General features: G+C 60.3%; 1 protein-coding gene across 1 annotated transcript in view; it reads left to right on the top strand.

Annotated features, from left to right (window-relative positions):
- The first annotated feature begins 16,207 nt into the window (after positions 1-16,207).
- Positions 16,208-26,085, top strand: part of AGPAT3 (1-acylglycerol-3-phosphate O-acyltransferase 3) — an 82,284-nt gene continuing 72,406 nt past the window's right edge. Inside the window, exon 1 of the mRNA XM_047718864.1 lies at positions 16,208-16,360. The gene's annotated coding sequence lies outside the window, so the exon portion shown is untranslated. The remainder of the gene's footprint in view (positions 16,361-26,085) is intronic.

The raw sequence follows: 26,085 nt of genomic DNA, 5'->3' as shown, positions 1-26,085 counted from the left end.
ACCCCCTCTGGGACCCGCCCCCTGGGATGTGAGAAGCTGCCGGCATGGGTTTGCCCCTTCAGGGGTTTCTCCTGTAGTTGTCGCGGGAGCCTTCCGGGGCAGGCCCCCCGTGAGCGCACACCGCTCCTTGTGCCCTGCAGTGGGGGGTCCCCCGGAGGTCCCGAGCACCTGGGGCAGGGAGGAGACCCTTGGGGGGTGCAGGTGCATTCGTGGGAAAACCTCCTGAACCTTGGGTTCAGGTGCTCCTGGTCTCGCCACTCACGCACCCGAGGTCATAGGAAGTTACGTGAACTTTCTGAGCCTTGGTTTCCTCACGTGTAAAACGGGATGCGATGGTAACAACCCGAGAGCGTCTACCCCTGGCGATCCTGCTTGAGGCGCGTGTCCCGCTGCACGTGCGGGGACGGGGCCTCAGCCGCGCCCACCCTGGCGGTCGTGTCCTGAGCCTCCTGCTGTCACAGCGGGCCGGGCCGAGGGAGAAGCGGCCATGGTCCCCGTCACCTGCATCCAGGACGCCCGCGATCAGTGCTTGCTGCTTCAACTCCGGAAGAAAAGCGTTGTTTCCCTCCCTAGATGAGTGTGTTTCCCTCGTGCACGGAGAGCCCGGACCCGCGCAGCCTTTCTCCCTCCACGGCCAGGAAACAGCTACATCCACGCCCGACCCTGTCAATGCGGTTCCTTGCGCCTCACAGGAACTCTCCTCTGTGCGCATCTCCCCGCCCTCCTTTTTGGTTTTGTGTTTCTCAGTTTCTTGTGCTGTTGAAAACGCTGTGGCTTTAAAAACAAAACCGATTTTTTAATTACCCGAGTAATTAATACAGAAATGGATTCTTCTCGTAAAAAGTTAAAAACAAGAGCACCCGGGGGCTCTGTCGGTGAAGCGTCTGCCTTCGGCTCAGGTCATGATCCTGGGGTCCTGGGATCGAGCCCCAGCTCAGCGGGAAGCCTGCTTCTCCCTCTGCCTGCCGTTCCCCCTGCTTGTGCTCTCTCTCTCTCTCTGTGTCAAATAAATAAATAACATCTTTAAAAAAAAAAGAAAGAAAGAAAAACCACGGATCAGGGGCTTCTGGGTTGGTGACGGCACACGTGCCCCAGCTGCCCACTCGGGCCCCTCCGGGCCTCGTCCGTGTCCCTGCCCCGCTGGGGGTCCACAGGGAGAGGCGCCCACAGGCCCAGAGCCACCTCCGGACCCTTCATGGCCGCATTGCAGGCCCCACGCCCCCCGGGCCCCTGGAGATGAGCGGAATACGTGGCGGCCGTCAGCTTGGGACCTCCCCGGAGGTGTCCGCACACAGCACAGCCCGTGTTCTAGTCGTCCTTGCATTCGACCTCGGGCCTGGGAGATCTTGCGAAACGTCAAATATCATAAATTGTGATGTTTGAAGTGGTTTAATGTGGAGTCACTGCCCCCCAGCCCCGCCCCTGTAAACACAGGTGGGGGCTGCCCGGGGGCTGTCACCCGGCAGCCCGGCTCCTCTGCTTGTCGCCCCGTGTGCCTTCCTGCGGGATCATGCTATCTGGAGACGGGAATTCTGGCTAAATCCATGAGTTTCCTTGGATCCGGGAGCAGTGCCGAGACCCAGCGACCTGCGGGAGCAAGCGGATGCTTACTGCGAGATTCAGGGTTGAAGACCGAGGGCCTCATGGACGGCCTGGCCCGTCCGGCCGCTGCTGTGTCCCTCTGGGCCCCAAGGTGTGCGTGGTCGTGTGTGCGGTCTGGCTGGCGCTCGCGGGCTGTCTCTGCTCACCGAACCTGCGTCTTTTGACCAAGCCCAGGCAGGGGCTGAGTCTGTGATTTGCCGGGTGTTTTGGGTTGAGTTGTGGCGCCCAAATACATGAGAGCCCCAACCCCCAGTTCCCGCAAATGGGACCTTGTTTGGAGACTGGGTCATTGCGGACGTAATGAGTTAAGACGATTTCAGGCTGGAGCGGGCCGAGTCCTAACCCAGCAGCTGCGTCCTTACGTGGAGGCCGAGTGGAGACACAGGGAGGAGCCACTTGACGATGGAGACACAGCACGGTCCCTTGTGACACAAGCCAGGGACCCTGGAGACCCCGGAGATGGACGAGGCAGGACAGGTCTCCCCCAGAGCCTTCAGAACAGGCAGGGCCCCATGTGGCCTTGATCCGAGACATCCGGCGTCCGGAATGCCGGAGGACAGGCCTCGTTGTTCTGGTCTGCCCGTGTGCGTGCGTTTGTCCAGCGGCCCCAGGAAACTCGTAGCTCAGGTGATTTGTCTCGTGGAAATGGCTTTCCTGGCTATATCCTGAGCCTGTCCCCATCCCCCAAACACTCCTGGGAATGGAGAGGGACCGGATGAGCACATCCCAGAAACCTGTCCTTACCCAGGGCCGCTGGGATCTACACAGAGGGCCCTGGAAACAGCTGAGGAAGTCGGAGGCCGGCAGTGTAGACATAAACACATCCCAGCAGAACGGGTCCTGTGGAGACCTTCCTCCCCGCATCGGCTACGGGGCTCCTGAGGCCTCCTGCACGGGGAGCACTGAGCCTTGCTCATGTGGGCTGGGACCCCACGGACCCCTCTCCACTCTGTGTGTCACATGAAGCTCCTGGAAGCCTGGCAGGCCCAGCCCCCGCTCGGGGCTGTCTGAGGGCTGAGGGGCTGCCTGCCATCTTTCCCCCAGTGCCCCGGGACCCCATCAAAGCCAAGTGCTGACCCTGCCCTGGGTCGTCTTGGGTTGGGTGTTGGCCCCGCCGGCACAAAGCGGAGGCCTACCTGGGCCATGTCGGCCTCGGCCTTGAGGTGGGCGCGCTGTGTGCCCGAAGATGGGCCGGGCCCTGCGAGGTCTCCCACGGTGGGGCCAAGGCTTAGGTCCCTTGGGATGGCCCTGGGAGGGAGGCAGGGGCATGTGGTCTGCAGGTGTGGGTAAGGGGAGGCAGAGTCAACCCGGAACAGTGAGGGGGTGCCTCGCCCTAGCTAAGGGAGCACCCCTCCCCGTGAGCCTGTGAACCCGGCCTCTTCCCTCCTGAAACAGACCCTGGGGTGGGAGAGCAGCTCGGCCCCCTCCCCCTTCACGGGCCACGGGCCTGACCCAGTCCCAGGACAGCCCAGCCGAGCTCACGTCCAGCAGGCATCAGGAATGGCCAGCACGAGGCAGGCACTCCCTCCCGCTGCTCCCTCCTGCCATGCACACCCGCAGGGGCCAGGAGCGTACACAGGCCTGCGAGCAGAGCCGTCTTCTCCCTTAACCCAGATGTTTTATCGAGGCGCCGGGTGGGGCACAGCCGTGGGGGGACGTGGGCGAGTTTCTTCCGTACTGGATTCCACAAGCGACATTTGTCCCTTTAAAGACAATGATGTTGGCGAGAGCAAATATGATTTTATTTGCTATGATTTTATTTTGCCAAAGGCAGTGAGTAAACTGTTTGGATTTGAAGTCCTAGAGAACCAACCCCATTTTCCTATCAGACTCCCTGATGGAATGAGACGTGTCCTCCCGCAGGGACGGCATCCTCTCCCCGTGGGCTGCGGGAGGCCCGGGGGCAGGAGCCGGGGGCAGGTGCACCCTGAGTTAGGGGGTGGCCCCACAAGGTGGGTGTGTGTGCGGTGACCTGCTCCCGGGATAGCCGAGAGGGGACGGAGGGCAGCACGCTCCGGGCCCCGTGCCTGGGTGAAGCCGGGGGATAGCACGCGGGGCTTGACCCCAGGCCCGGGAGAGGGAGCCCTTCTCCGTGGGGCAGTATGAGCGTTGCGCTCAGCAACGGGGCCCGAGAGTCTGGACAACCGGCCGAGGAAGGGCATGGATTGCGGGCAACCCCAGGAGTTAGGAGGGGGCCTGGGCCGAATCACCTGCAGGCATCCCCAGGGGAGACCACGGCCACCAGCGCCTCGACCTTGGACTCCTGGTGCCCTGCCCCCCACCTCGTCTGTACTCGGCGGTGACGTCCCCCGGACATGCACCCCGGGTGGGTTGGGGCTCAGCGTCCGAGCAGGGCTGAGCGCGCCCTTGGGGTAAGAAATACGGGACCATGTTCGGCGCGGGAAGAGAAGGCTCCTGTCCTCGGGCGCCCCTGCAGCCTGGGTTGGTGGATTTATTCTGATTGATTTTTAAAGACAAGCCCCTCTAGCAGCGTTCTCAGACTCAGCGTGTGTCTGAGTCCCCCGGGAGCTTGTTAGGACCCAGATCTCGGGGTCTGTCCCCGAGGTGATGATTTGGCAGGTTTGGGGTGAGTTCAGGAAACTGCCTTCCTGAAGCTCCGTCACCCGGGGCAGGTCCTCGGTCCTCGGTCACGGTCCTAGGGTGACTGCCTCTGGAGCTAACAGGTAACTGCGAAAGTAGTTTGAATCATAAAGATTAATCCCCAGCTTTCCCTAAAGGAGGAGGGGGGGAGCTGATCAGGTGATCGTCGGGCCCCACCCCGCCCCGCCTGCCATGAGCCTGCCTCGCTGCTGCCTGTGTCTAGCACCCACGCCCGGCACCCTGCCAGGCCCCGTGAGCTGATACCTACCCATCCTCCCAACACTCCCAGGGGTGGTCCTTGACGCGGGGAAACGGAGGCACAGCGAGGTTAAGAAACCTGCCTAAGGTCACACAGCTGAAAGCAGCAGAGCTGGAATTGGAGCCCAGGAGGGGGCCCAGCGAGGATGGAGGCGGGTTGCCAGACGTGTCTGCGCAGGCTCAGAGGGGTGCACGTTCGTTCGTTCCGGGGGGGCCCAGCCGGGAGGGCGGAGGAGACAGGGCCCAGGCGTGGAAGAGCTTGTGAGCCGGGCGGGTCAGCAGGGAGCCGGGGCGGCTCTGTGCTCCGCGGGCTTCCGAAGAACGTGGATGTCTTACTTCAGACACCAGCGGAAGCTCAGACCGGTGTAATGGTGTTGATCGTCTTAGTAAATACATCGTTATTATTTATAATCAGCAGTTCAGTCTCTGGGGGACGACTGCTTCTTAGTTGCTTGAAAATAGGCCTTGAGTGGCCCCCGGATTCCCTCCGCCGCTGTTCTCTATTAATCCGCACCTGCTACACCGTCCGGTGACCGGGGCCAGCAAGCCCGGCCGGGGGCCCGCAGAGTCCGAGAGGGTCCGGCTCCCGGGAGCCGCCCAGGACGCAGGAGCTCAGAGGAGTCGGGAGGGACAGGCCGTGGGGGCGTCCCCACGCACGGCTGCGGAGGGAAGGCGGGCTGCGCGGCTGGGGGCAGAGCCGGGGCGCAGGACCCGCGGGGCTGCCAGGGCGGAGGACGGACGGCCCCACAGACGTGTGCCGACCAGAATCCCGCCGCTGGGCCCGACAGCGGACATTCCGCCCTCCTGCTCTGGGGGCTAAAGTCGGAGACGGAGCCTGGCCAGGATGCATGGACTCCTGGATGTGCGGACGCTACCACCTCCCCCCGCCCTCGGGATGGCTGCCTCCTGCGCTCGCCCCCCATGGAGGGACTGTTGTCTGTGGCTGAGGTGACCCCCACGGCTTTGGGGAACAGGGAGGAGCCCGGGGAGCAAATTCCTCTGCTCCCCGCCTCACGGACAGCCAGGAGCTGGAACAGAGCACCCAGCGTGGGCTGTACCCCACGTTCTTCCTGCTCCTGCTCCCTGCCCCCCTGCCCTTCCTGTCTCCCTGACCCCATCTCTCTTGTCCCCCCGTCCCCCAGCCCTTCTGTCCCACCTGTTTGTTCCCTGTCCCCCTGTCCCTCCTGTCCCCCTACCACTTCCCCTTTGCCTTGTCCTCCCGTGTCCCCACTCCCCGCCACCCCCACTCCCCACCCCTCCTGGCCTGTCTCTTCCCTCCTTCCAGCTGCCCTGGGATGGAAACTCCCGGATAAACCCGGGGCTCAAGCCTCCCCCAGCTTTCACCTTCTGGGGCCTCCGGCATGACCGGTAGGAGCTCTGGTGCCCGGGCTGGGGGCTTCCCCTCCAGCAGGCCGTAGGGTCACTGTTGAGGTCCGCAGACACAGCCAGCCCCCTCTTCGGCGGCAGCAGCGCACGGGGGGGACACTGACCATCGGAGTGCATGGCACAGGGGGACCTGATGGACTTTACAGAAACCAGGTGGGAGCGCTGGCCACCGGGAGGGGACAGAGGGCGGGTGGGAGGCGCTGTGCAGGGGGAGAGCCTGGGATCTACCACGTGAACAGAAGGAAGGGCCTGTGCTAATCTCAGACGTGTGTTGAGCAGACTGCCCAGGCCATCCCGGAGTCCTGGGGCCACTCCTTGCTCTGTGGCCCTCAGACCGGGACAGCCTCTGGTGCACCTCGAGGGCCAGCATCAGCTGGGGGAAGCTTATCTTTAGAGAAGTTCCCAGCAGACCAACCTGCTCACACTGCCTCCTCCTTCGTCCAGCTGTGTGCAGGGGACGGGGCTCTAAGCTGCTGTCCTCTGGCCTAAAGAGGCAGTGGGGGGAAGGGGACCCACAGTGACTGGGTGTCCCATGGAGCCATGTCGGCCGTGGGGAGGTGCTCGGGAGAGATAGCCGGCCTCCTCTGTCCCACGCCCTTGAAGTCCTCCCCGTGGTCTGGACACAGACCCCCACAGTCCCCAGACCACTGCCTCCAAGAGAACTTGGCTTGACCATGGGGGCTGCGGAGCTCGGGGTGTGCTCACGAAGCACGGGCAGCTCAGCAGGCGGTGGGGCACAGGCTCCCTGCCTTCCCATGGTCACTGGTCACTTCTTGGCCGTGCGGCCCCAAGAACTGGTGAGCGAGGCCCCCATGTGGACCAGAGAGGGTGGGAAGGGAGGTGGTTCCTCCGGGTGGCGGGTCATGAGCGCCGAGAGCCGGTATGCAGAGACAGGAGGGAGACTCAAGGTGGCAGCTGGCAGGGTGGGGCTGGTGAAGGGGCGGGAAGGATCCCGTGGGTCCCCGAGCCCACTGTGGTGTGTGCACAGTCAGGCGGCTGGTGGCCGCCCGGGACTCTCAGCTTAGACGGTGGGACTCGGGGTTTCCTGCCGGCGCGTCAGAGAGCACATGCCTCCAAGGAGGTCTCCAGTCCGGTTCTTGGCTGTGGGTTCGGGGACGTGCTTGTTGGCCTCCCACCTGTGAGATGGGCACGGGGGAGGCGCGGGCAGGGCTGGGAGCTGGCAGGGGACCCGGGGTATCACCTGCGCCCAGCACGGCCGCTACCGCTGGGGTTGTGCTGGTCCGTGACGGTCTAGGACTCACCTTGACGGTGACCAGACAGTGCCTACGGCTTTGGCTCTGGGCCTGTTTCTTGCCTTCTGCAGGAGGGGTGTGTGTGTGTGTGTGTGTGTGTGTGTGTGTGTGTGAGATGTGTCAGAGTCTGATTTGTGTGTGCGTGAGACGTGTGGCCTGTGAGTGAATGTGTGTGTGCAGGGCCCAGGCAGCAGGCGCAGGGGTGCTGCGGGCAGGGGCGGGCGGGCACTCGGCCACGGGGGCTTCAGCCAGCGTCTGGAGGCGCGGACCTTACACCTGCGTCCCGGGAACTGGCCCATCCAGGCGAAGGTAGGGGCCTGGAGCTCGGAGGGGCGCCCCGGGCCGTCTGGGAGCAGATGCTTCCTTGACCCTGGATGGACGCCGGCCGTCGCTGCCGCCGCTGAGCCGCCGTGCGCTGTCGTTCCGGGCACAGCACCGTGAGCTGAGCGCGCCGTCCGCATCGGCCAGGGCCCGGCCGGCACACGTCGGTGCGGGGCTGTTGACTGAGCTCCCCTCGCTGCCCTGCTCATCCCCATGGCTTGTTTTATCCCCGGAGTCTGGGCCTCCTCACCCCTCTCCTCTTCCCTGTCCCCATCCCCTCCGCCAGCCGCTTCGTCCTCTGTGTGTGTGTCTGGTCCTGGTTTTGTTCGTTTTTCACATTTCCCGTAGGAGTGAGACCACATGTAATTGTTTCTCTGATTGACTTATTTCGCTCAGCGCAATCCCCTCCAGTCCCGTCCACGTCCTCGCAAACGGCAAGATGTCGTTCTTTTGATGGCTGCGTAACGGTCCATTTGGTGTGTGAACCGCATGTCCCTTATGCCTTCGTCGCTCCGCGGACACTCGCGCAGCTTCCGTATCCCGGCTGCCGGCGACACTGCCGCTGGAAACGTCGCGTGTCTCTGCAAATTAGTGTTTGCGTTTTCTTTGGGCAAATAAAAAAAAAAAACTAAAAATATTTTAATTCTTTGAGGACCCTCCGTGCTGTTCTCCAGAGCAGCTGCCCCAGCTTGCGTTCCCACCAGCAGTGCACGAGGCTCCCCTTTCTCTCCGCATCCTCGCTGACACCTGTCGTTTCCTGTGTGTGCATGTGTGTGTGCGAGTGTGTGATTTCAGCTGTCCTGACAGGTGTGAGGTTGTACGTTGCTACGGTCTGGATCCCCATTTCCCTGAGAACGAGGGACTTTGAGCCGCTTTTTGTGTGTCCCTTCGCCATCTGGATGTCTTCTTCGGAGAAGTGTCTGTTCAGCTGGTGGTTTCGTAAATAATGACAGTCGAAGCTGATCGCAAAAGCCCAGGAAGGGCTGAGTGAGTGGAAGGCGGTGGGCAGAAGGCGGCCGCTGAGCAGATACCCCCGGAAGTCAGGCAGGGGTCAGAGTGGGGGTTGAGTGTGTCCCCCGCCGTGGACTTAAGAGGCCTACCTCGTGGGCAGTTCACACTCCCCGGGGCACGGGGAGATCTTACAAATTTAAACCCAGTCTTTTTCAACAGGGCACAAATGTCCTTGGGACCACAACGCATCCCTGACCCAGGCTGCAGAAGCAAGGACTATGGCTTTGCCGCGAGAAGGCCCAGCTCTCAGCCACCCACCCGCTAGTCAGTGCACGGGACGGTGATTCCCGGTCGTCTGCTGTTGGAGCGGGGCCTGTGGGGCCCTGGTGTGCACCCGGGGCTGGTGGGGCCCCGCAAGGGAGCTTCCTTTGCAGACAGCCAGTCCACCTCCATTTGAGGAGGGCATGGGGACCCCCCAAGGCAGAGAGGGGAGGGCACCGTGTGTGCTCAGGTCTCTCGGTAGGGACTGTGGCGTTTGTGTCACACCTAACCTCTCATTTCACCCAGAAGACAACTTTACACCGGGAATTCTGGTCCCTGTGTTGTTCAGAGGTCACACGGGCGGAGGTCACAAGCTGTAAAGGTGGGAGTCGGAAGGGATCTGGTCATGCTGGGGAGTCTGGGGTGCTGCAGAAAGGGCCAGAAACCTATATGTGGCCAGGAGAGAGGGTCACAGGTGGGTCAGCCCTGCGCCCCAAGTAGGCTTTGTGCCGACACCCCAGGAAAGAGTCAGTCGCAGCTGCGAGGCCCGGGGGTGCAGACCACCAGGCCACCCTCCTACCTGCTGGGAGTGCCTGCTCCTGTCCCCAACTCTGCAGTGGCTTTCTGCCCAAATTCCCCGTGAATGACAAGTGCCTGGCCAGCGTTCGGGGGACGTCTTATCTGCCAAGGGATGGAGGGTCCTTACCTCCTACTTTACTCAAGTTCCTCCCGAGGAGTTGGGCAAAGACGCTCTCCGGCCAGAGGGACTGGGGCTTCATACTCCCAGGCTATGTGACCTCGGGCAAGCCTCTCTGTGCCTCAGTTTCCTCCCTTGGTGGCGGGACGACGATCCCTCGGTCACAGAGCTGTTAGAACAGCATGGCGCATGGAGGGCGGCTGCAGGTGCTGGCTCCTGTCACCGCCGTCGTCATCCTGTTACCGCTCCCTTGCTCTTCCTGGCCCCAGTCCTGATTGCTGGGTCGTGGGTGCCGAGACTCCGTCCTGAGGAAGATTCCGGGTCGGCCGTGACTTTTGCTCATGCTTCTCCTTCCTGCCGAATTCCAGGTCCCCTTTAGAACGTGTTCCCCAAAGCTGGGAGTCCCGGCTGAGCCGCGGCCGAGGGGGGAGGCAGGGACAGAAGGAGCAGAGCAGAGGCGCCTCCCGACCTGAGGGCAGCTCTGTCCCTCCCTGAGAGCCCGTGAGAGCCTGTGAGAGCCTGTGAGAGCCCGCTGCTCTGTCCCCAACCGCACTCACAGCTCTCCTGCCCGGCACCCTTGAATGGGTAAGACTCAGAGCACTTCAGAACGCTTTCCAGCGTCACGTAAGTAACACATGTTTATCGCAAAAAATAAACATAAGGAGAGAGACTACGTATGTATGGGCTGAGCGTTTGGGGACTGTCACCCCCAAATTCATGTTAAGGTTTGTAATCGACGTGTGTTAAATGTACTGTATTTGGGAAGGGGTCTTTCAGGAGGTCACTAGGTGGCCCAATGTAGCAGAACTGGTGTCCTTGTAAGAAGAGGAGATGAGGGGCACCTAGGGGACTCAGTGGGTTAAGCTTCTGCCTTCGGCTCAGGTCATGATCTCAGGGTCCTGGGATCGAGCCCCGCATCGGGCTCTCTGCTCAGCAGGGAGCCTGCTCCCCCCCCCCTCTCTGCCTGCCTCTCTGCCTGCTTGTGATCTGTCAAATAAGTAAATAAAATCTTAAAAAAAAAAAAAAAGAAGGGGAGATGAGGACAGACACACACCCCGGGGACGACCATGTGAGGACGCTGGAGAAGGCAGCGCCGGCATGTCCCGGAGAGAGGCCTCGGCAGGAGCCAGTGCCGCAGACACGGTGACCTTGGACTCCCAGACTCCAGATGAGAGGGGGCTGCGATCTGAGTTGGGCGCCCTGTGGGACTGTGCCCGTGTGGCCCCACAGACTCCTTCCCTGTGGGCGGCGAGGAGACTGCTTGTCCCTGGGGACCCTCCAGCGTCTCCAGGGATGGCCTGGGGGCAGCTGAGCCTCTGGGGGCAGCTGAGCCTCTGGGTGTGAAAGCGGGTCTGCGCCGGTCCTGCCAACAGTGTCCAGGGGCCGGGGGGCCGCGGGGCTGGGTGGGGCGCTGTTTTCACAAAGCACCCGGGCCCGGGCCCTGGGGGGTTCCAGGCGAGGTCAGACAGCAACAGGGGCCACGAGGACACAAGGATGCTGCGGGGATACTGGGAGGCGGCAGGCGGGGAGGGCCCCTGGGAGGGATGTCAGAGAAACCTCCAGCGTGGCTTTCCCCACGCACCTTCAGCTGGTCCTCCCACAGGCCTCGCGTGGCAGGTGGGGCCACATCACGCCCCCAGGACCGCACGGGGAGCAGAGGCTCAGATCAGGGAGAAGATCTGCTGAGCCAGGCCAGAACCCTGCCCCCGCCCCCCACTGAACCAGCCCAGTGACAGCAAGTCCAAGGGTCCCTCTGTCAGGGACGACCACTCCCACCAGTTCTGGGTCCAGACGCTCAAAGTCATTCTGTTGCACAGGGCGGGGGGCACCTGCCAGCCTGGCCTCCACCCACAAGCTCAGCCCGGCCCCGAGGACACGGCAGTGCACACGCTCGCTTCAGACTACAGCGTTCGCATCCACAGCCGTCCCCTGTCACGTCGTGGCCGTCACGACCCTCTGCCCCCTGTGCGCTTGCGCTTAATGCCCCTGCCGCCGTGCAGGCCAGTCCCTCCTGGGGCCAGCAAAGTGCAGTCCGGGGGAACAGCCCCGGGCCCCTTCTTCCAGAAACAACCCTTCCTCCGTTATTCCGAGTGTGTGGGTTTCTAGAGCATTTTATCCCCATCACACCGTGTCATCCTCTGTGCCCGTGCCTAAGGCAGGAGATGACCGCTGGAGGTTCTGCTCCTTCTGTGCTGACACACTGGCCGGCTTATTCTGGAAGCGTTTCCTGGGGCCCACGGCGCAGTGCTCGCTGGCTCCCCTTCTCACTCCGCAGGAATTAGGAGGCGCGGTCGGTCTGTGAGCTGGCCCAGGCTCTCCCACTGGCACCAGAAATGCTGTGTCTCAACAGGTAAATAGCATGTACTTTTTTTTTTTTTTCCAAATGCCAAAGAACAATCTGGAAGCTGATTTGGTGCAAAGCAAAAAAGGACAGTTTTTGTGTGTCGCGGTGGGGGTGGGAGGGAGAGCTTCCTTTGGGCGAGATCACACTTACTGTGTTTCATGCCCACCCACCCTGTGGACAGAGCGAGCCCAGGGCGGTGGCTCCTGCCTTTCTAGGAGCCTGGGCCACGTTACCGAGATAGAGACCTGGGGGCCTTCGGGGCAGGATCTGCACGTGCACAAAAGCACCCCCCCTTGCTTGCAGAGTGGCTGCAGCCTCTAGGGCGGGGCGTGCCCTGGTCAGGCAGCATTTCTGAGGGGCGGGGAGGTCTCTCGTAAGTGCTGGTCTGTGTCAGCAGGTGGGGCCTCCTGGTTTAGGGCACAAGGGGCTTGAGGAGTGTGGTGATGCCTGCAAAAGATAAAGGGGCCAGGACTGGGCAGCCAGAGTCTCAGACCTCCACGCAGCTGCCCAAGGCTCAGAGCCCAGAGCGCCTGTTGGAGGCACCAGGCCCTGGCAGAGGCACTGGGGTACCCTACCCGCTCCAGCGGGACCCCACCCGCTCCCACGGGCTGGGCTGCCTTTGCTCCCTGCCCCCCCTCTGACCCAGCCGCCCTCCCTCTCTGCGCTGTGACTCTATCCAGGGACTCACTAAGCGATGCTGTGGACAGTCCGTGGCTCCCCGCTGGGCGGCTCTCATCAGAACAGGCCCCGCCCTCAGGTCACAGGTCCTCGGTGCGCACAGCTCGGTCACTTTTATCCCCACGTGGCGGAGTGGGACACCCACTTTCATAGCTACGATGAGCCCGGATTCAAACCCGGGCCTTATCCCTGCACTGAGGGCCTCCCCATGGGAGGCATGTTTGCCCGAGGTCTGTCCTCACAAGGCACTGGCTTCCCCCACTCCTGTGACCTTGACTCTGACCTCCAGGCTGCTCCGGCCAGGCTGCCACCACCCAGGGCGGGCCTCCACGTAACATTCTCCACTGACACTAGACGTCTCGTGTGACTGGCCCTCCGGGCTGAAGGCCATTTCTCAACAGTCACGACACCACTTTGGGGAGGGGTCATAGTGCGCACTGGGGTTCCCAGTCTCTCTGCCATGGAAATTCCCTTTTAGGGTGCTTGCCCCTGGAAAAGCCCATTTTTTTTTAAAGATTTTATTTATTTATTTGACAGACAGAGATCACAAGTGGGCAGAGAGGCAGGCAGAGAGAGAGGGGGAAGCAGACTCCCTGCTGAGCAGAGAGCCTGATGCGAGACTCGATCCCAGGACGCTGAGATCATGACCTGAGCTGAAGGCAGATGCTTAACCCACTGAGCCACCCAGGCACCCCGAGAAGCCCATTTTTAAAACAATTTGTCTCCTGCGCGGCTCCTGGGTGGCTCTGCTGGTTAAGCGTCTGACTTCCTGATCTCAGTTCAGGTCTGGATCTCGGGTTGTGAGTTCAAGCCCTGTGTTGGGGTCCATGCCCAGCGTGGAGCTCACTTAAATCAACAACAATGATAATAATTTGTCTCTGTAAAACTTGCATGTGTAACCCTTGTTTTCCTGCTATGTATTAATTTAAGACAATCTGTCCGTTTTAGGCTAGGGCTAGCGTGCTGGAGATAATTTCTAGGAAAGTCACGATCTTTACTTTTGGTAAGTGTTTACATTTTTGGTAAATATAAACTTTAGACTTTCAGAAATGCCTGAGTTAGCCCCCCAGCCACGGCTCTCCTGGCACTCTCCCGGGAATCAGGGAAGTCTGGGATGGGAGCCTCCTTGCTTTATAGGAAAGGGAATCAAGACCCAAATGGGTCATGTCCTTGACCAAGGTCACAGGCTGAGCTTCCAGCCTTGGCTCTCAGTTCCCCGGGGAGTGACAACAACCTGACTGCCCCGGGAAGCCTTCCTCAGCAGGGAGCCATCTGGAGCCCACACTGCCCCTCCGTGCCCTTGAGCACTGAGCACGCCTTGGGCAGGGCTTGACCTAATGAGAATCTCCAAACTGGAAAGACTGGTTCCAGGCACTGTCTGCCCTTTGATCTCAGGACCGCCTCCTGGCTGCGGTTTACTTACCTGTGGAATGGGACCAAGCAAGTTAGTTCGGAGATGGAGCGCGAATAAGGAATGGGGGTTCTCTCCCAGGACCTACCTCACACTTCGGAGGGCACTCAGACACCACTCCCCTCTCCTTAGTCACGCAGAAAGGCCCTCTCTCTGCATATGTGTGCCCGCTAACGCTCTGGGTAAGATTTGCCCTTTCCTCAGTTTAACTTAGGAGGCTGGGGCCCCGTGTCCTTCTCCCAACACAGAAACCATCGTTCTTGGGGCCACGTGGAAGCCCCACACCGTGGCTGAGTCAAGGTCGGGGGCCAGGCTGCCGCTCGGCTGCAGACAGGACCAGCAGCTGAGACCCGAGCTTCGCGGGGCCTCAGTCTCTCCAAATGGGAAATAGATGCCGGCGCCGTCCAGTTCCCGGCCGTTTGGAGAAGCAGGTGAAATGATGCACACGGGTCATCAGCTCGGTAAATCTTAGTGCGGACCATGTTTCCCAGCCACCGGAGCATGGGCTCTGCCCAGGGCCCAGTACGGAGCTAAGGGCTGGTTGGCTGACTTCCAAGTTCTGTTTAAATGTTTGCTCTGCTCCTGGGCTCCGCTGAGCTTTTCCAGACGCAAATTCCTGCCGGCTTAGATGGGAAGGATCACAGATTCTATCTGAATATAGATTAGATTACATTGATGATGCTTCACTCCGCTGGGACAAATACGGTATTTTGATCTAAAGGTTCAACGTAACTATTAAGTGGCCGTCAAGTGTCTAAAGGAGGAGGTACATTTCATTCCTTTTTCAGAAGTATTTACAAAATGTGTGGATTCGACAGATTTAAAGGTTACTACCTAGAAACCATAAAGTTGCTTACCCCTGCCCAGCCCATCACAGCCTCGGACAAACACCTCCCGTTTATCCTTCCAGAGGTTTTCTGGACGCACAGACGCGCAGGCTGCTTCTCAGTACAGGAGGGGAACCTTGTGTCCGCCCGACCCTGCGGCTTTTCTCGCTGTCTGTTCTAACTGAACAGATCTTGGAGATTGTGTACTATCAGCCTGTGCAGACCCACCACGTTAATTTTTTAATGTTCTAAATTAAAAATATTATTAAACGAATATGCTGGAACCAGGTGTCTGTGCATTGTCTTCAGATTTTTGTTAATTACGGGCCGTGGGTCAGGACACGCTTCTGTGCGGGTGCTCAGGCGCCCGTGGGAATTTACCTATGTAGGACCGACTGCCAGGAGAGGCGGCGTGGGCTGCCCGGTTTCACCAGGGGCGTTTCCACCACCACTGCAAACCCCAACTTCTTTCTCAGGGATAAGGGAGTTGTGAGTAGAACAGGTGCATGAATGTGTATTTTAGTTTATTTTAGCCCAAGAGTTTTCTGAAATAATGGGAGGAGGTTTAAAATAAGACGCAGCTGAGTGTAAGAGCGTCTGCAGTTTTAAATCGTTTCCAGTGAAACCAGTCCGAGTTCAGGAGGTCTGGCTCGACCTGAGGACCTGAGCAGGCAGCGGGTCAGGCGAACACCCGGTGGGGAAAGGAGGGTGCTGACGTCCACTGGCCTGGCTGCGCTCCTGGGGCGGTTTCCAGGCTCCAGCCACCAGCTGGTGCTCCCGGGAACTCAGGCAACCCTGGTCAGCTCGGGCGCTCCTCAGGCAAGTGGGGAGAGCGGTCAGTGACCCGGGAGCGGGCACACCAGCGAGGCGGGGTCCAGGCGACCGCCCGCGGCCCCACCAAGTTCCGGGAAGCTTCCTTCACGGTCAAATCGATACAACGTTGCCAGCCCGGTGCCAACTATAAATAAGTCAAAGGGCGCCGCACGTGGGTCTGAAATCTATCCTCCCGCAGAGCCCCGGCTCTCTGGACCCAGGACCGTCGCGCGATCCACCCCCCCTGCGGCGGCGGCAACCCCCCCCAAGCTGTGACCCGGACTAGGGGAGGAGCTCACGCCCGGAAACGAGCCAGTGCCCGCGGGGGTGGGGGGACGCGGGGGAGATGGGGGGCTCGAGGGTCGCGGGACCCACGGTGCTGTCTCCCCGCCCCCCCACCTACTGCGCCCCCCATCCCCTCCCCGCGTCAGTCCCGCCCCCTGACCTGCCTGGCTGGTCCTGCAACCCACGTGCCCCGCCGGCTCCGGTCCCCGCCCCGGATTCACGCGCGTCCGTTCCGCGACCTCTGCCAGGGCCCCTTCCCCGCCCGCGCCCCAACGTGTCCCCACCTCCCCCGGCCAGGACCCCCGTTGTCCCGCGCACCCCCCACGTGCCCCCATCCCCCACGTGTCCCCCCGAGTCAACCCCGCGTGTCCCCCCGCGCCCCCCCGCGCGCCCCCCCGCGTGTCCCCGCGTGTCCCCCCCGCGTGTCCCCCCCTCCCCGCGCGCCGGCGGAACTGTGGGATCGCCGCGCACAGGAAGTGGCGGGGCGGCGCGGCCGAGGGCGGAGGGCGGCGGGCCGGGCGGGGCGGGATGGGGGCCGGGGGCGGCGGGCGCCGCACTCACTGAGGCCCGACGCAGGGCCGGGCGCGCCCAGGGCCGGAGCGCAGCGGCCGGAGTGGCCGCGGAGGCGACGCCGAGGCCGCGCGCGCGACGAGCAGGTGGCGGCGGCTGCAGGTGAGCGGCGCGGCCCCCGCCGAGGTCGGGCCCCCCTCCTGCCGCCCGAGGTCGCTTCCCCCTTCCCCCGCCCCCCGCCGCCCGAGGTCGCTCCTCCGCCCGAGGTCTGCCCCCACCCGAGGCCGGCCCGGGCCCCGCTGGCCCCGCGCCGCAGTGGGCCCGCTGCGCTCCGCCCGGCTTGGGGCCTGCGGGAGGACCGGGGTGGGGGGCGCTGGGGCTGGTCCGCGGGCCCGGGTCCTCCCGCACCCCCCCATCCTCCCCGGTGCCCCGTCCGGGCCGAGGCCCAGGATACCTCCCCGTCCGCACTGCTCAGGCCGCTGCAGCCTCCAGGGGAGGGGGCCCGGGGTGCGGGGAGGAGGGGGCGCCGCCGGGGGAGGGGGCGCCCCTGGAGGGGCCGGGGCCGGGGCTGAGGGAGGGCACGACCCTCCCGCCGCGGACTCTGCTGTGGGGGCCCCCTTTGCTCCCCCCCACCCCGCGGACGCGACGGGCCCCCTGCCTGGCCTGGGGGCGCTGGGGACCCCGCGCTTCGCCCCTGACCTCTCAGGCCGCGGCCCAGGCTTAGTTTCACTTTTTGCCGGTCCAAGGGAGGGGGGGGCTGCCGGTGGGGCGCGCCGGGGGCGGCGGGCGCCGAGTTTTCGGATTTGACTTTGGCGTTTGGACCAAGGCCCACTGTGAATTTCCACCGCTGGTGGAGGGATGGGGTCAGTCGGTGATCGCAGCGCTCTCCGCGGCAGAGCCCCCCTCACCGCCGGGGCCCACCGCAGGACCCCGGAAAGAAAGAAGGGTTATTATTAGCACTCGAAGCCACCTTGACAAATTGGGCAGGTTTTTTTTTTTTTTAAACTTTGAGAGAAGTTCAGTGCAGTAGGGAAAATGCTGTTATAAATGGCTTCCTGGGCCTTTTTTTTTTTTTAAGCACAATATTAACAGTCTTGTCTAAGGGAACACTTGAGCAGGTAAGTTCCTTTTTGTAGGAAATATAATCTTAACAGAAGGAGAAATGAGGACCGCCGGCCTTCGGAGAGTCTGGGATGGGAAGCAGCCACCCACCCAAGAAGTGACAGTCATCCCAGGCAGCCCAAGTCCACCACTGCTGTTCCAGGGAGCCCAAGTCCACCACTGCTGGTCTGGTGCTCAGGGCGCTGGTGTGAGGACCACACCCAAAGGTCCCTCCCCCTCATGCTCCCGGTTGCCCCCCTGCAGGCCCAGACTCCTTTAGGGGTTACTGGTCCACGATTCCCTGTTGCAAAGCTTCATAGGGGTTCTCAGTGAGGTTCTGAACATTCTCTAATTTGATCACTTCCTGTTGCCCCCTCCCCCCACTCGAGCATCATGACTACGGGGCCCTCTCAAGGTTTTACAATCAGATTGTTATGGCTCACTTCTGTATCCATTTCTGTCACCCGGAGGGATCTCCATGATTACATTGTTTGAAAGAGAGGCTACGTGGGGTTGACAGTCAGGATGGGAAGGGCCTCTTCTTGGCCCTGGAAGGTAGCCGCCTTGGTGCCATGTGCATGCATAGTGGCCATGTTTGGCCAGAGTTTGCTGTTCATGCCACCCAGGGGCGGGGGGGGCCCAGCTGGGAAATCTCTACCAAGAGGTTTGTGTCTTCGAAATAAACAGGCATGTGCGAGAGCAGGGGGAGAGACAGGGTTGTATGATGGTCAGGGAAGGCACAGGAAGGATCCTTCAGCCGGTGCCCTCGGGCCTGGGCTGGCCCACGTGGTGGGCTCAGCGCCTGCACGAGTGCCCCCCCTCCCCGCCCAAACACAGGTCTGTGGGGCCAGCGCCCAGGAAACAGACAAAGCAGGTGTTGTATTTTGAAAGGTAGAAAATGTGTATCCACCAAGGTGATCTGGTGTGTCCGTTTTTACTCCTGCTTCCCATGTTAACTGAGTTCACCCTGATACGTAGCCATGGCCTGTGTTCTCTCTGATCACGCTGCAAACTTGGGAAAGAGTGGCCTGGGAGAACAGAGGTCTGGCTGCCTGCTGTAGGTTAGGTCACAGAGCGGTGGGGCCAGATTCCGGCTGAGAACCGGAGGCTCCCATCTTCTGAGACCCCACCATCTGCTAAAAGTCTGGACGTTTTCATCTGGGGTCAGATCAGAGGGAGGAGAGAAATACTGAAATCCTTGTAAACAGGGAAAATAAAAAACAGAAGTTATGTTGAGAAGAGCCAGATTTATTTATTTTTTCTTTTCTTTTCTTTTCTTTTTTTTGTGGTGCTGGGGAGGGGTCCGGTTAACTTGTCTGGTTAACTTGAATTGCACACCTTCTGTTGACTTCCAGCCTGACTTTACTCAGGAGACAGGCGAGGGCGTGCTTAAGGGGTAGACCAGGAGCCCCTCACCGGGTAGCGGCAGCCCCCTGTCACCGTCAAAATCTGGCAAAAGCGGTAGCGTCCACCTCCAGTCCTCTCCTCCCTCCCTGGCCTTGTCAGAACTGAGAGTTTAGTGGTAGAAGTTGTGGCTGATTAATATTTATAGAGCAAAGGACCTGAGTGGCTACATTTGTCTGTTTCCTTTTAAATGATTTGTAGAAGGTAAGACTTCAGTTGCTCAGTCTAACTGAGAAATTGCTGTTGCAGTAAGGTTGGGCTGAACTTTGTAAAGCAATTTCTCAGAAATTTCATGGGTTTTACTTTTGGTTAACCTAAGAATGTCTGAGGCTTTAAGTGAGTTGTTTCGAGTTGTAAAGCAAAATGTCTGTGACTTAATCTGCCCTTCCTAAAACTCCTTCAGAATGATCTTAACATTAATCGCCAGTTACTGCAAACACGTGAGTGGTTCGTCCTTGGCCAGCCTTCCTTTCAGTTATCAGGATTTGCCGTGTTTGGATTATCTTTGTGGAGCAAAGTCTGAGAGGTGGTCATCTTGGGAGGGCATCTGTGTGACCGTTTGGGAGGTGGCGGGAGGGGTTGGGGGAGGCCGGCCCCTGTTCCCCTGCAGGGTAAAGTCTCACTGGCTGTGGACACTGTGGTCTGATCGCTGTCCCTTCCCGAGCGTAGCTGGAGGGGTCGCAGGTAGGGTATATCCTGGGTGCTGGCGTGGGCGGATGGATGTGTGACAGGAGGCATTCTTCCATAGGACTCGGCACCGAGGCTGGGCGCGTGGTGGGAGCAGCGTGCCAGTGGCCAAGAGGCCTGTCCCCAGGCGCCTCGGGGAGGCCATGCATTATTAATGTGGACCTTCTCGATTCCTTTCTGAAAGTGGGTGGGGGGTGAGATCAGCAATAGCGAGCCATGGTAGTGAATCCTGCCGGGACCAGTAGTAAAACGCCGCGTGCTGCCAGAAGTACCTTCAGCCGGACGTGGTGCTCAGCGGCGACTCGGGTGCGCGGATGGTGAGTGCCTGCTGGGTCTGCTCAGCTCTGGAGCCTTTTCCTTCCTCGCGTTGTCGGCTGACCTGAAGACTTTATAATCGTACGCGGTCTTTAAAAGTGTCCCCTGCCTCCTCACTGAGGCTTTGCAGATGGTCCTGTGACAGCAGCTACAGTGATGGCCACTCTGTGAGGGGTTTCATGAGCAGATTAGGTTGTTCGCTTCTGGGAAAAGCCCTGTGAGGACAGCGGCCTCTCCCCGTTACACGGATGAAGAAACCGAGCAGGGGAAGGGCTTGCTGAGGCCGCTCGGCTAGCAGGTGACCAATGTAGACTTCAAAGGGCTTCTGGAACCCAGAGCACTTCGACGCTCAGAAAACTCAGTGTGTGAAAAATGTACATTTCTGAAACTAAGTGGTTGGTGTCATGTAAGTAGTCATTTAAAACCTTTCTTACTTCTGGGAGGCTGCCCTTGGTGGACCGGGGACCAGAAATCCCCATCTGAGAGGGTGGGAACAGATACATGCTAGATATGATGTTGCACTGGGGAAGGTCAGGTCATGTAAATCCGTGCGAGCTCCGCTGCCTTGTGCGCTTGGTGGGAGCGAGATGAAGGGCTGTGCTGCGCCGCGTGTCGGGAGTGCACCGGTGTTGGTCCAGTGTCCCATGGACTGGTTTCGACTGGAGACCACTGTCCAAGTCTGACGAGAGCTGTTGAATGAACGTGCCTTTTCCTAGGAAGAGACGTAACCCCCACGTTCAGTGAGGTCCGTCAGCTGGTCTACCTGGCGAAGCCGTTTTTGCCGAAAGGAGCCAGAAGGCAATTCTTACGTGGGGAGTGCATTGGTTTAGGGATGTAGAAGGCAGGTGCCAAAAAGAGAGGTGCAGGAGGTTGGCTGGGAGAGAGGCTGTGGGGGCTGAGGGGTACAGGGGGGGTGCTGGGGGGCCCTGGGGCCACCATGCTGGTCTGATGCGGTGAGAGGAGCCAGATGGCGGAGGCCTGGCGAGGGGGGACCTCTCCTGCCGCTCTGAGAAAGTCTCGCTGGGGTCCTCCAGCCGGGACTGCCCCCACCCAGGAGCCCGGGGTCCCTCAGGCCCAGCCCCCCGTGGAGGGCCCATTGCTGCCGTCTGGCAGGTTCTCCCTCGAAGGGGTCCGAGTGTCCGGGCCCCATGACTGCCTCCCAGGCAGCGTTCAGTGACTTCCACAAAAGTGGAAGGACGCGGTGAACAGTCCTCTAGCGTTGATAACTCCCGGCCGGGTGGTGTTTGTTTTAGTTTTAGAAAAAGCCGTGTGGCTACCGCGGGTCTCCTCCGCCAGGCCTGGCGGTGAGCTGGGACCCGGCAACGCAGTGTCCGGGGCTAGGAAGGAACCAAGGGCTTCCAGATGGTCGTGGAGGTCTGAGCACACGCACGTGTTTCGTGGAGGTTGGCACACGTTAATCACTATTTTCAGGTGTGAGTCAAGGGGTGGGCTGTCAACCCAGGTTCTAGCAAACGTGTTCAAAAACGCCTGACAGCCGCAGGTCACCCTGGCCTGGGCGAGTGCAGCGTTTTCCCGGGGCTCCAATAGCTGTGTGCCCCTCACTGCTTTTCCTTATAGTGCAGGGAGTTCTTGGGTACAAACATTTCTTTTTCGGTAAATAAAACTGCATAAAGTTGTGAATATAGAGTCTGACAGGCCAGGCAGCAAGGAGAGCCAGGGGAAGGGCAGGTGTGAGACAGAGGGGGACGGCTACGGGGACAAGAGTGACGGCCGAGGCCTCTTCTCTTGGGTGTGCTCGCTGGACCCCCAGCACTGACCCCCCTAGCACTGACCCCCAGCACTGAGCACTCACCCCTGGCCATTGACCCCAGCGCTGACCCCCAGCGCTGAGCACTCGCCCCGGCCATTGACCCCCAGGCAGCATGACCCCCAGCCGACGTGGCCAGGTAGATGCAGGACGTGGAAGCAGATTTTTGTTCTGCTAGGACGAGGCAGGAATCTGGGTTTTTATAGGCAGTTATTTATTTCTAACAAAGTGCACGCCGAATAAAAAATGTTGCGCCCAAATCAGCTCACAGGTGGCAATTCTTACGACATCTGGTCTAAGACATTGGTTTAATTTTTGACATAAAGTAACGGAGCTCATGAAACGAGGACAAAATGCACGAGAAGCAAAAACTCCGGGGGACGGAAATCCATCACGTGCCGATGAAAACCCCAAATATTGTTGTCCATCTCAGGCACGGCTGCTGGAAACAGGGTGGGGGTTCTCTGACGGCACAGGGAGGGGGAGAGAACACGGCACCGAGAGTCCGTCTCCGGGGGAAAGACGGGAACTCCGAGCGTCTACACGTGCGTGGGGGGGGGGGCCCTCCTCAAGTCTGTGCGGAGACGGTCTGCGAAGGATGTTTACAGAATGTGCCCGAGGCCAGATGGCACTCTTGACCCCGGACCGGTGTCCGCCGAACCCCTCCGGCTGCAGGTGCAGCCACCAGGAGGCGAGGCTCTGGCCCCGGAGCCTCCCCGCAGCCCTGGCTGTTTTCCGCATGCACGTCCCACGCTGCACCGGCCGCTGGACGGGGGCCCTCCTGCTCTCAAGCCCTTGAGGCTGTCCTGAACGGATGCACTGCGTCCTGTCTGGTCGTGACCTTGTTTGCATTTCCTGCTGGATGCCGCTGAGCACCTCCCTGCACGGACCGCCCGCCCGCGTTCCCCTCTGAGGTCCTTCCCTGCAGACCTTACCTGTGCCTTACCTGGGGTCCTGCACCTCCCATTGTTTTCTCGTGCGCTCACATGCATGCATGCCTCGGCAAGGCCTTCTCCCTTACAGACGACTAGAAAGGCCGGCTCTCCTGGGCTCTCCTGGGGCTCCACCCACAGGCGGGGGCTTTCCCAAGGTGCTGAGCAGTCCTTCCCCACCCTGGGGCCCTCCACCCGGAGGCCCTGCCTCCCCCAGAGCTGACTTTGTAGGTGAGAAGCGGGGAGCCCAGTGCTCTTCTGTCCCCCCGGGAGCCCCGCTTGTCCACACCATCCTCAGCGCGGCCGTCTTTCCTGGCCCACCTGGTGGCACTGCGGCCACGTGTCCGGGCGCCTTCTGTCTGGTTCTCCGTCCCTCTGGTCGCTGCGTCTGCTTGGCCTCCCCTCGGGGCCTCGGGAGCAGCTGGCCATCCCTGCCGGTCGAGGCTCTGGGTTAGGGCTTAAAGCCGGCCTCTGAGGCCTGGTGGAAAACTGTCTGGATTTCGACAGAAAGGGCACGGACCGTGGAGAGGAGCTGGGAGGACTTTTCCGCCGTCAGGGGCTGGTCTTCCTGCTGTGGTTCTGGCCTGAGTCTCTGTCACTGCAGGCCTCCCCTGGCCTCCCGGCGGGCTCCCCCATGTCCCTCAGCCTGCCTTAACGACTTCTGTCCCCTTTTTTTTTTTTTTTTAAGATTTTATTTATTTATTTGACAGAGAGAGATCACAAGTAGGCAGAGAGGCAGGCAGAGAGAGAGGAAGGGAAGCAGGCTCCCCGCTGAGCAGAGAGCCCTATGCGGGGCTTGATCCCAGGACCCTGGGGTCATAACCTGAGCCGAAGGCAGAAGCTTAACCCACGGAGCCACCCAGGCGCCCCAGTTGTCTTGTTTCTAAGAATATTTTGCTGAAAATGTTTTACGAAGCCTTTTTTTCCACATGTATTGAGGGGATCATGCACGGTTTTTCCATTTGTCTGTTAACTCGGTGAGGTACGTGGGTCTTACCCTGCCTCCCTGGAGATATCCCAGCGTGGCCGGGCTCTGTTATTTCTTGCTACGTTACTGCGTTGGGTCGGTTTGTGCTAATTTGTGGGGAATTGTCTGCTCCTGTGTCCAAAGTGGCTTTGGCTCATAATCGTCCTTTATCACACCCTGTCCCCGAGAGCTCTGGCGTGTGGACGATGCCCGTCTCCTGACGTTGAGTCGGGTGGTGTGGCCTCTCTCCGTGCTGTGTGGTGGAGCTTCCGTGAGACCGAGATTGTGTGTGTTTTATGTCGCTTCTGGTCCCGGCAGGGCGTCTGTGTGGACCCGTGGTGACGTCCTGGTTCTGTGTCTTCACGAGGCCCGGATCCGTCAGTTTCCAATCCCGTCTGAACGTGGTTTGTTTCATTCATGTTCTCTGCTTCTTGGTGCAAAGGTCCTGGTATTTTCTCGGTTTTCAGATCTCGATGGGACGTGAAGTTCCCTTTCATTTTTAAAGCTATTTTCGCTTTTCTGTTTCCTTGCCTCCTCGTAGCACAGGTTTCTCTCTGGTCCTGTCCTGCGGTTGGTGAGGAGCCTGGGTCTGGCGGCTCCGGTCCCCGGGTGCGGTGCCTTCCTGTCTGACATGCTCCTTGGGGTTCATCCAGTGTCTCTTTCCAGGTTACTGAGTTGTCTTGTTATTACTTTTTACAATTCTTTATTCCTTCTCCGAGCATAGCTTCTTGATTTCTGTCCTCAGACTTCAGGCTCCCCCTGTCCCCGCTCTGCTGTGCCGTGTGCTGTGTGCCCTGTGTTTGGGCTGCGGTCCTGTCCCTGCCCAGTCTGAGCACTTTCCAGGGTCCTGGTTCTCCTGTGACCCGGGAGTGACACCCATGAGTGAAGCAGAGGGGCTTTCGCTTCTGAGCGCGGCGATTTCAGGTCACCTTTGTGCCCCGGGGAGCTGGCCGTCCTGCCAGCTGGCCTCCCGTGCCCGTGTCCGGTTCTCTCCAGCCGCTCTGTGCTCCCTCCCTCTGGCCCCCTTCCATCCAACCCGCAGGGGCTTTCTTCCCACTCATCCTGCTTCCTGGAGATAAAGGGTTGTGTCCTTCTAGAATTTGGGAGAAATTCCAGCTGTTGGTTTGTCGAGCACTGCCCGACGACCCCCCCGAGCCTCCAGCCCCTTCGTCCTTGCTCGAGCCGCTTCTCTCTCTGTCATTTTGTGCTGCCTCCTGGGTGGTTTCTTCAGGCCCCCGCTCTGCCTTTGTCCTCTCCTTGTCTGCTGTGGCACCAGCTCCTGGAACTTTTCATTTTCTTCGGGGCATCTGGATGGTTTGGTCGGTCAGGCACCCGACTCCTGGTTTCGGCTCAGGTCATGATCTCGGGGTCGTGAGATCGAGCCCCACGTCTGGCTCTGCGCTGGGTGCGGAGTCTGCCGGGGATCGTCTTTCTCCCTCCACCCCCCCCCCCCCCCGCCTCCTCCCACTAGTGTGACGTGTGCACACGCTCTCTCTCGCTCTGGTAAGTAAATCTTTAAAAAAGAACATTCTCTGTTCCTTCCAAATCTGCTGCTTTCTCGCTCAGTGTCTGTTGCTTGCGTGGACTTCAGTGTCCTCTGTTAGTGCCAAACACTTTGCACACGGCCACTAACAGCACCAACCAACAGTAGCGATGATACGATCGTGACAGTCGCACGGATACCAAAGTCTGCGTTGCTGGTGGGTTGCATCCCACTGCTTTTCTGCCGTCTCGTGTGCAAATTTGGATAGTTCTGGGGGGCTGTGTCTGTGGGTTCCTGCAAATCTCCCTGGGGAGGCTTGGCTGCCCGGAGCCCCGGAGTGGGACTGATCTGGGGGCGCTGTGTGAGGTCAATTTTTCTTTCTTTTAAAAGACTTATTTATTGGGGCGCCTGGGTGGCTCAGTGGGTTAAGCCTCTGCCTTCGGCTCGGGTCATGATCCCGGGGTCCTGGGATCGAGTCCCGCGTCGGGCTCTCTGCTCAGCGGGGAGCCTGCTTCCTCCTCTCTCTCTACCTGCCTCTCTGCCTGCTTGTGGTCTCTGTCTGTCAAATAAATAAATAAAAGTCTAAAAAAAATAAATAAAAAAAATAGAAGACTTATTTATTTATTCGAGAGAGAGGGAGAGGGAGTGCGCCGCGAGGGAGCAGCAGGCAGAGAGAGAATCAGAACCAGAGCTGGGGGGTCAGGCAGGCTCCCTGTGGAGCCTGACAGTGGGTTTGAGCTCAGGACCCTGAGATCCTGACCTGAGCCGAAACCAGGAGTCAGACGCTCAACCGACGGAGGCCCCCAGGTGCCCCTGGGTTAATTTTCTGGACTCAAACAGGGACTTCTAAAGGTGTCACTGACCAAGGAGAAGGTTCGCTAACAGCGGGACGAGAGAGAACGTGGCAGACTTAGGTGCACCTGACGACTGAGATCACCCGGGAAGACCCCTGTGCTCTCTGGGGTCTAAGCTGAAACGACCCCCCCCCCCCCCCCCAGCTCACCCTTGTCAAGCGCTGTGACGCGTTTCAGACGCAGCTGCAAAATGTGACAGATTTGTCCTCCGCGACCCGGCTCTCTGTTGGCGCCTGTGCCGTCCACGCGGTGAGGTGATCTCTGCTGTCTGAGAGCCAGCAGAGTCCCCGGTGGACGGCTGTGATCCGGGGGTCGGGGGGTGTAGGCCCGCTGAAGGCTGCCATCCGCACGTGGGTCATGGTGCCCATGGGGTCAG

Source organism: Lutra lutra, chromosome 1 (genome assembly GCF_902655055.1).
Source record: "Lutra lutra chromosome 1, mLutLut1.2, whole genome shotgun sequence".
Taxonomy (NCBI): domain Eukaryota; kingdom Metazoa; phylum Chordata; class Mammalia; order Carnivora; family Mustelidae; genus Lutra; species Lutra lutra.
The sequence above is the reverse complement of the archived record's forward strand: the minus strand, read 5'-3'. Positions and strand labels throughout refer to the sequence as shown.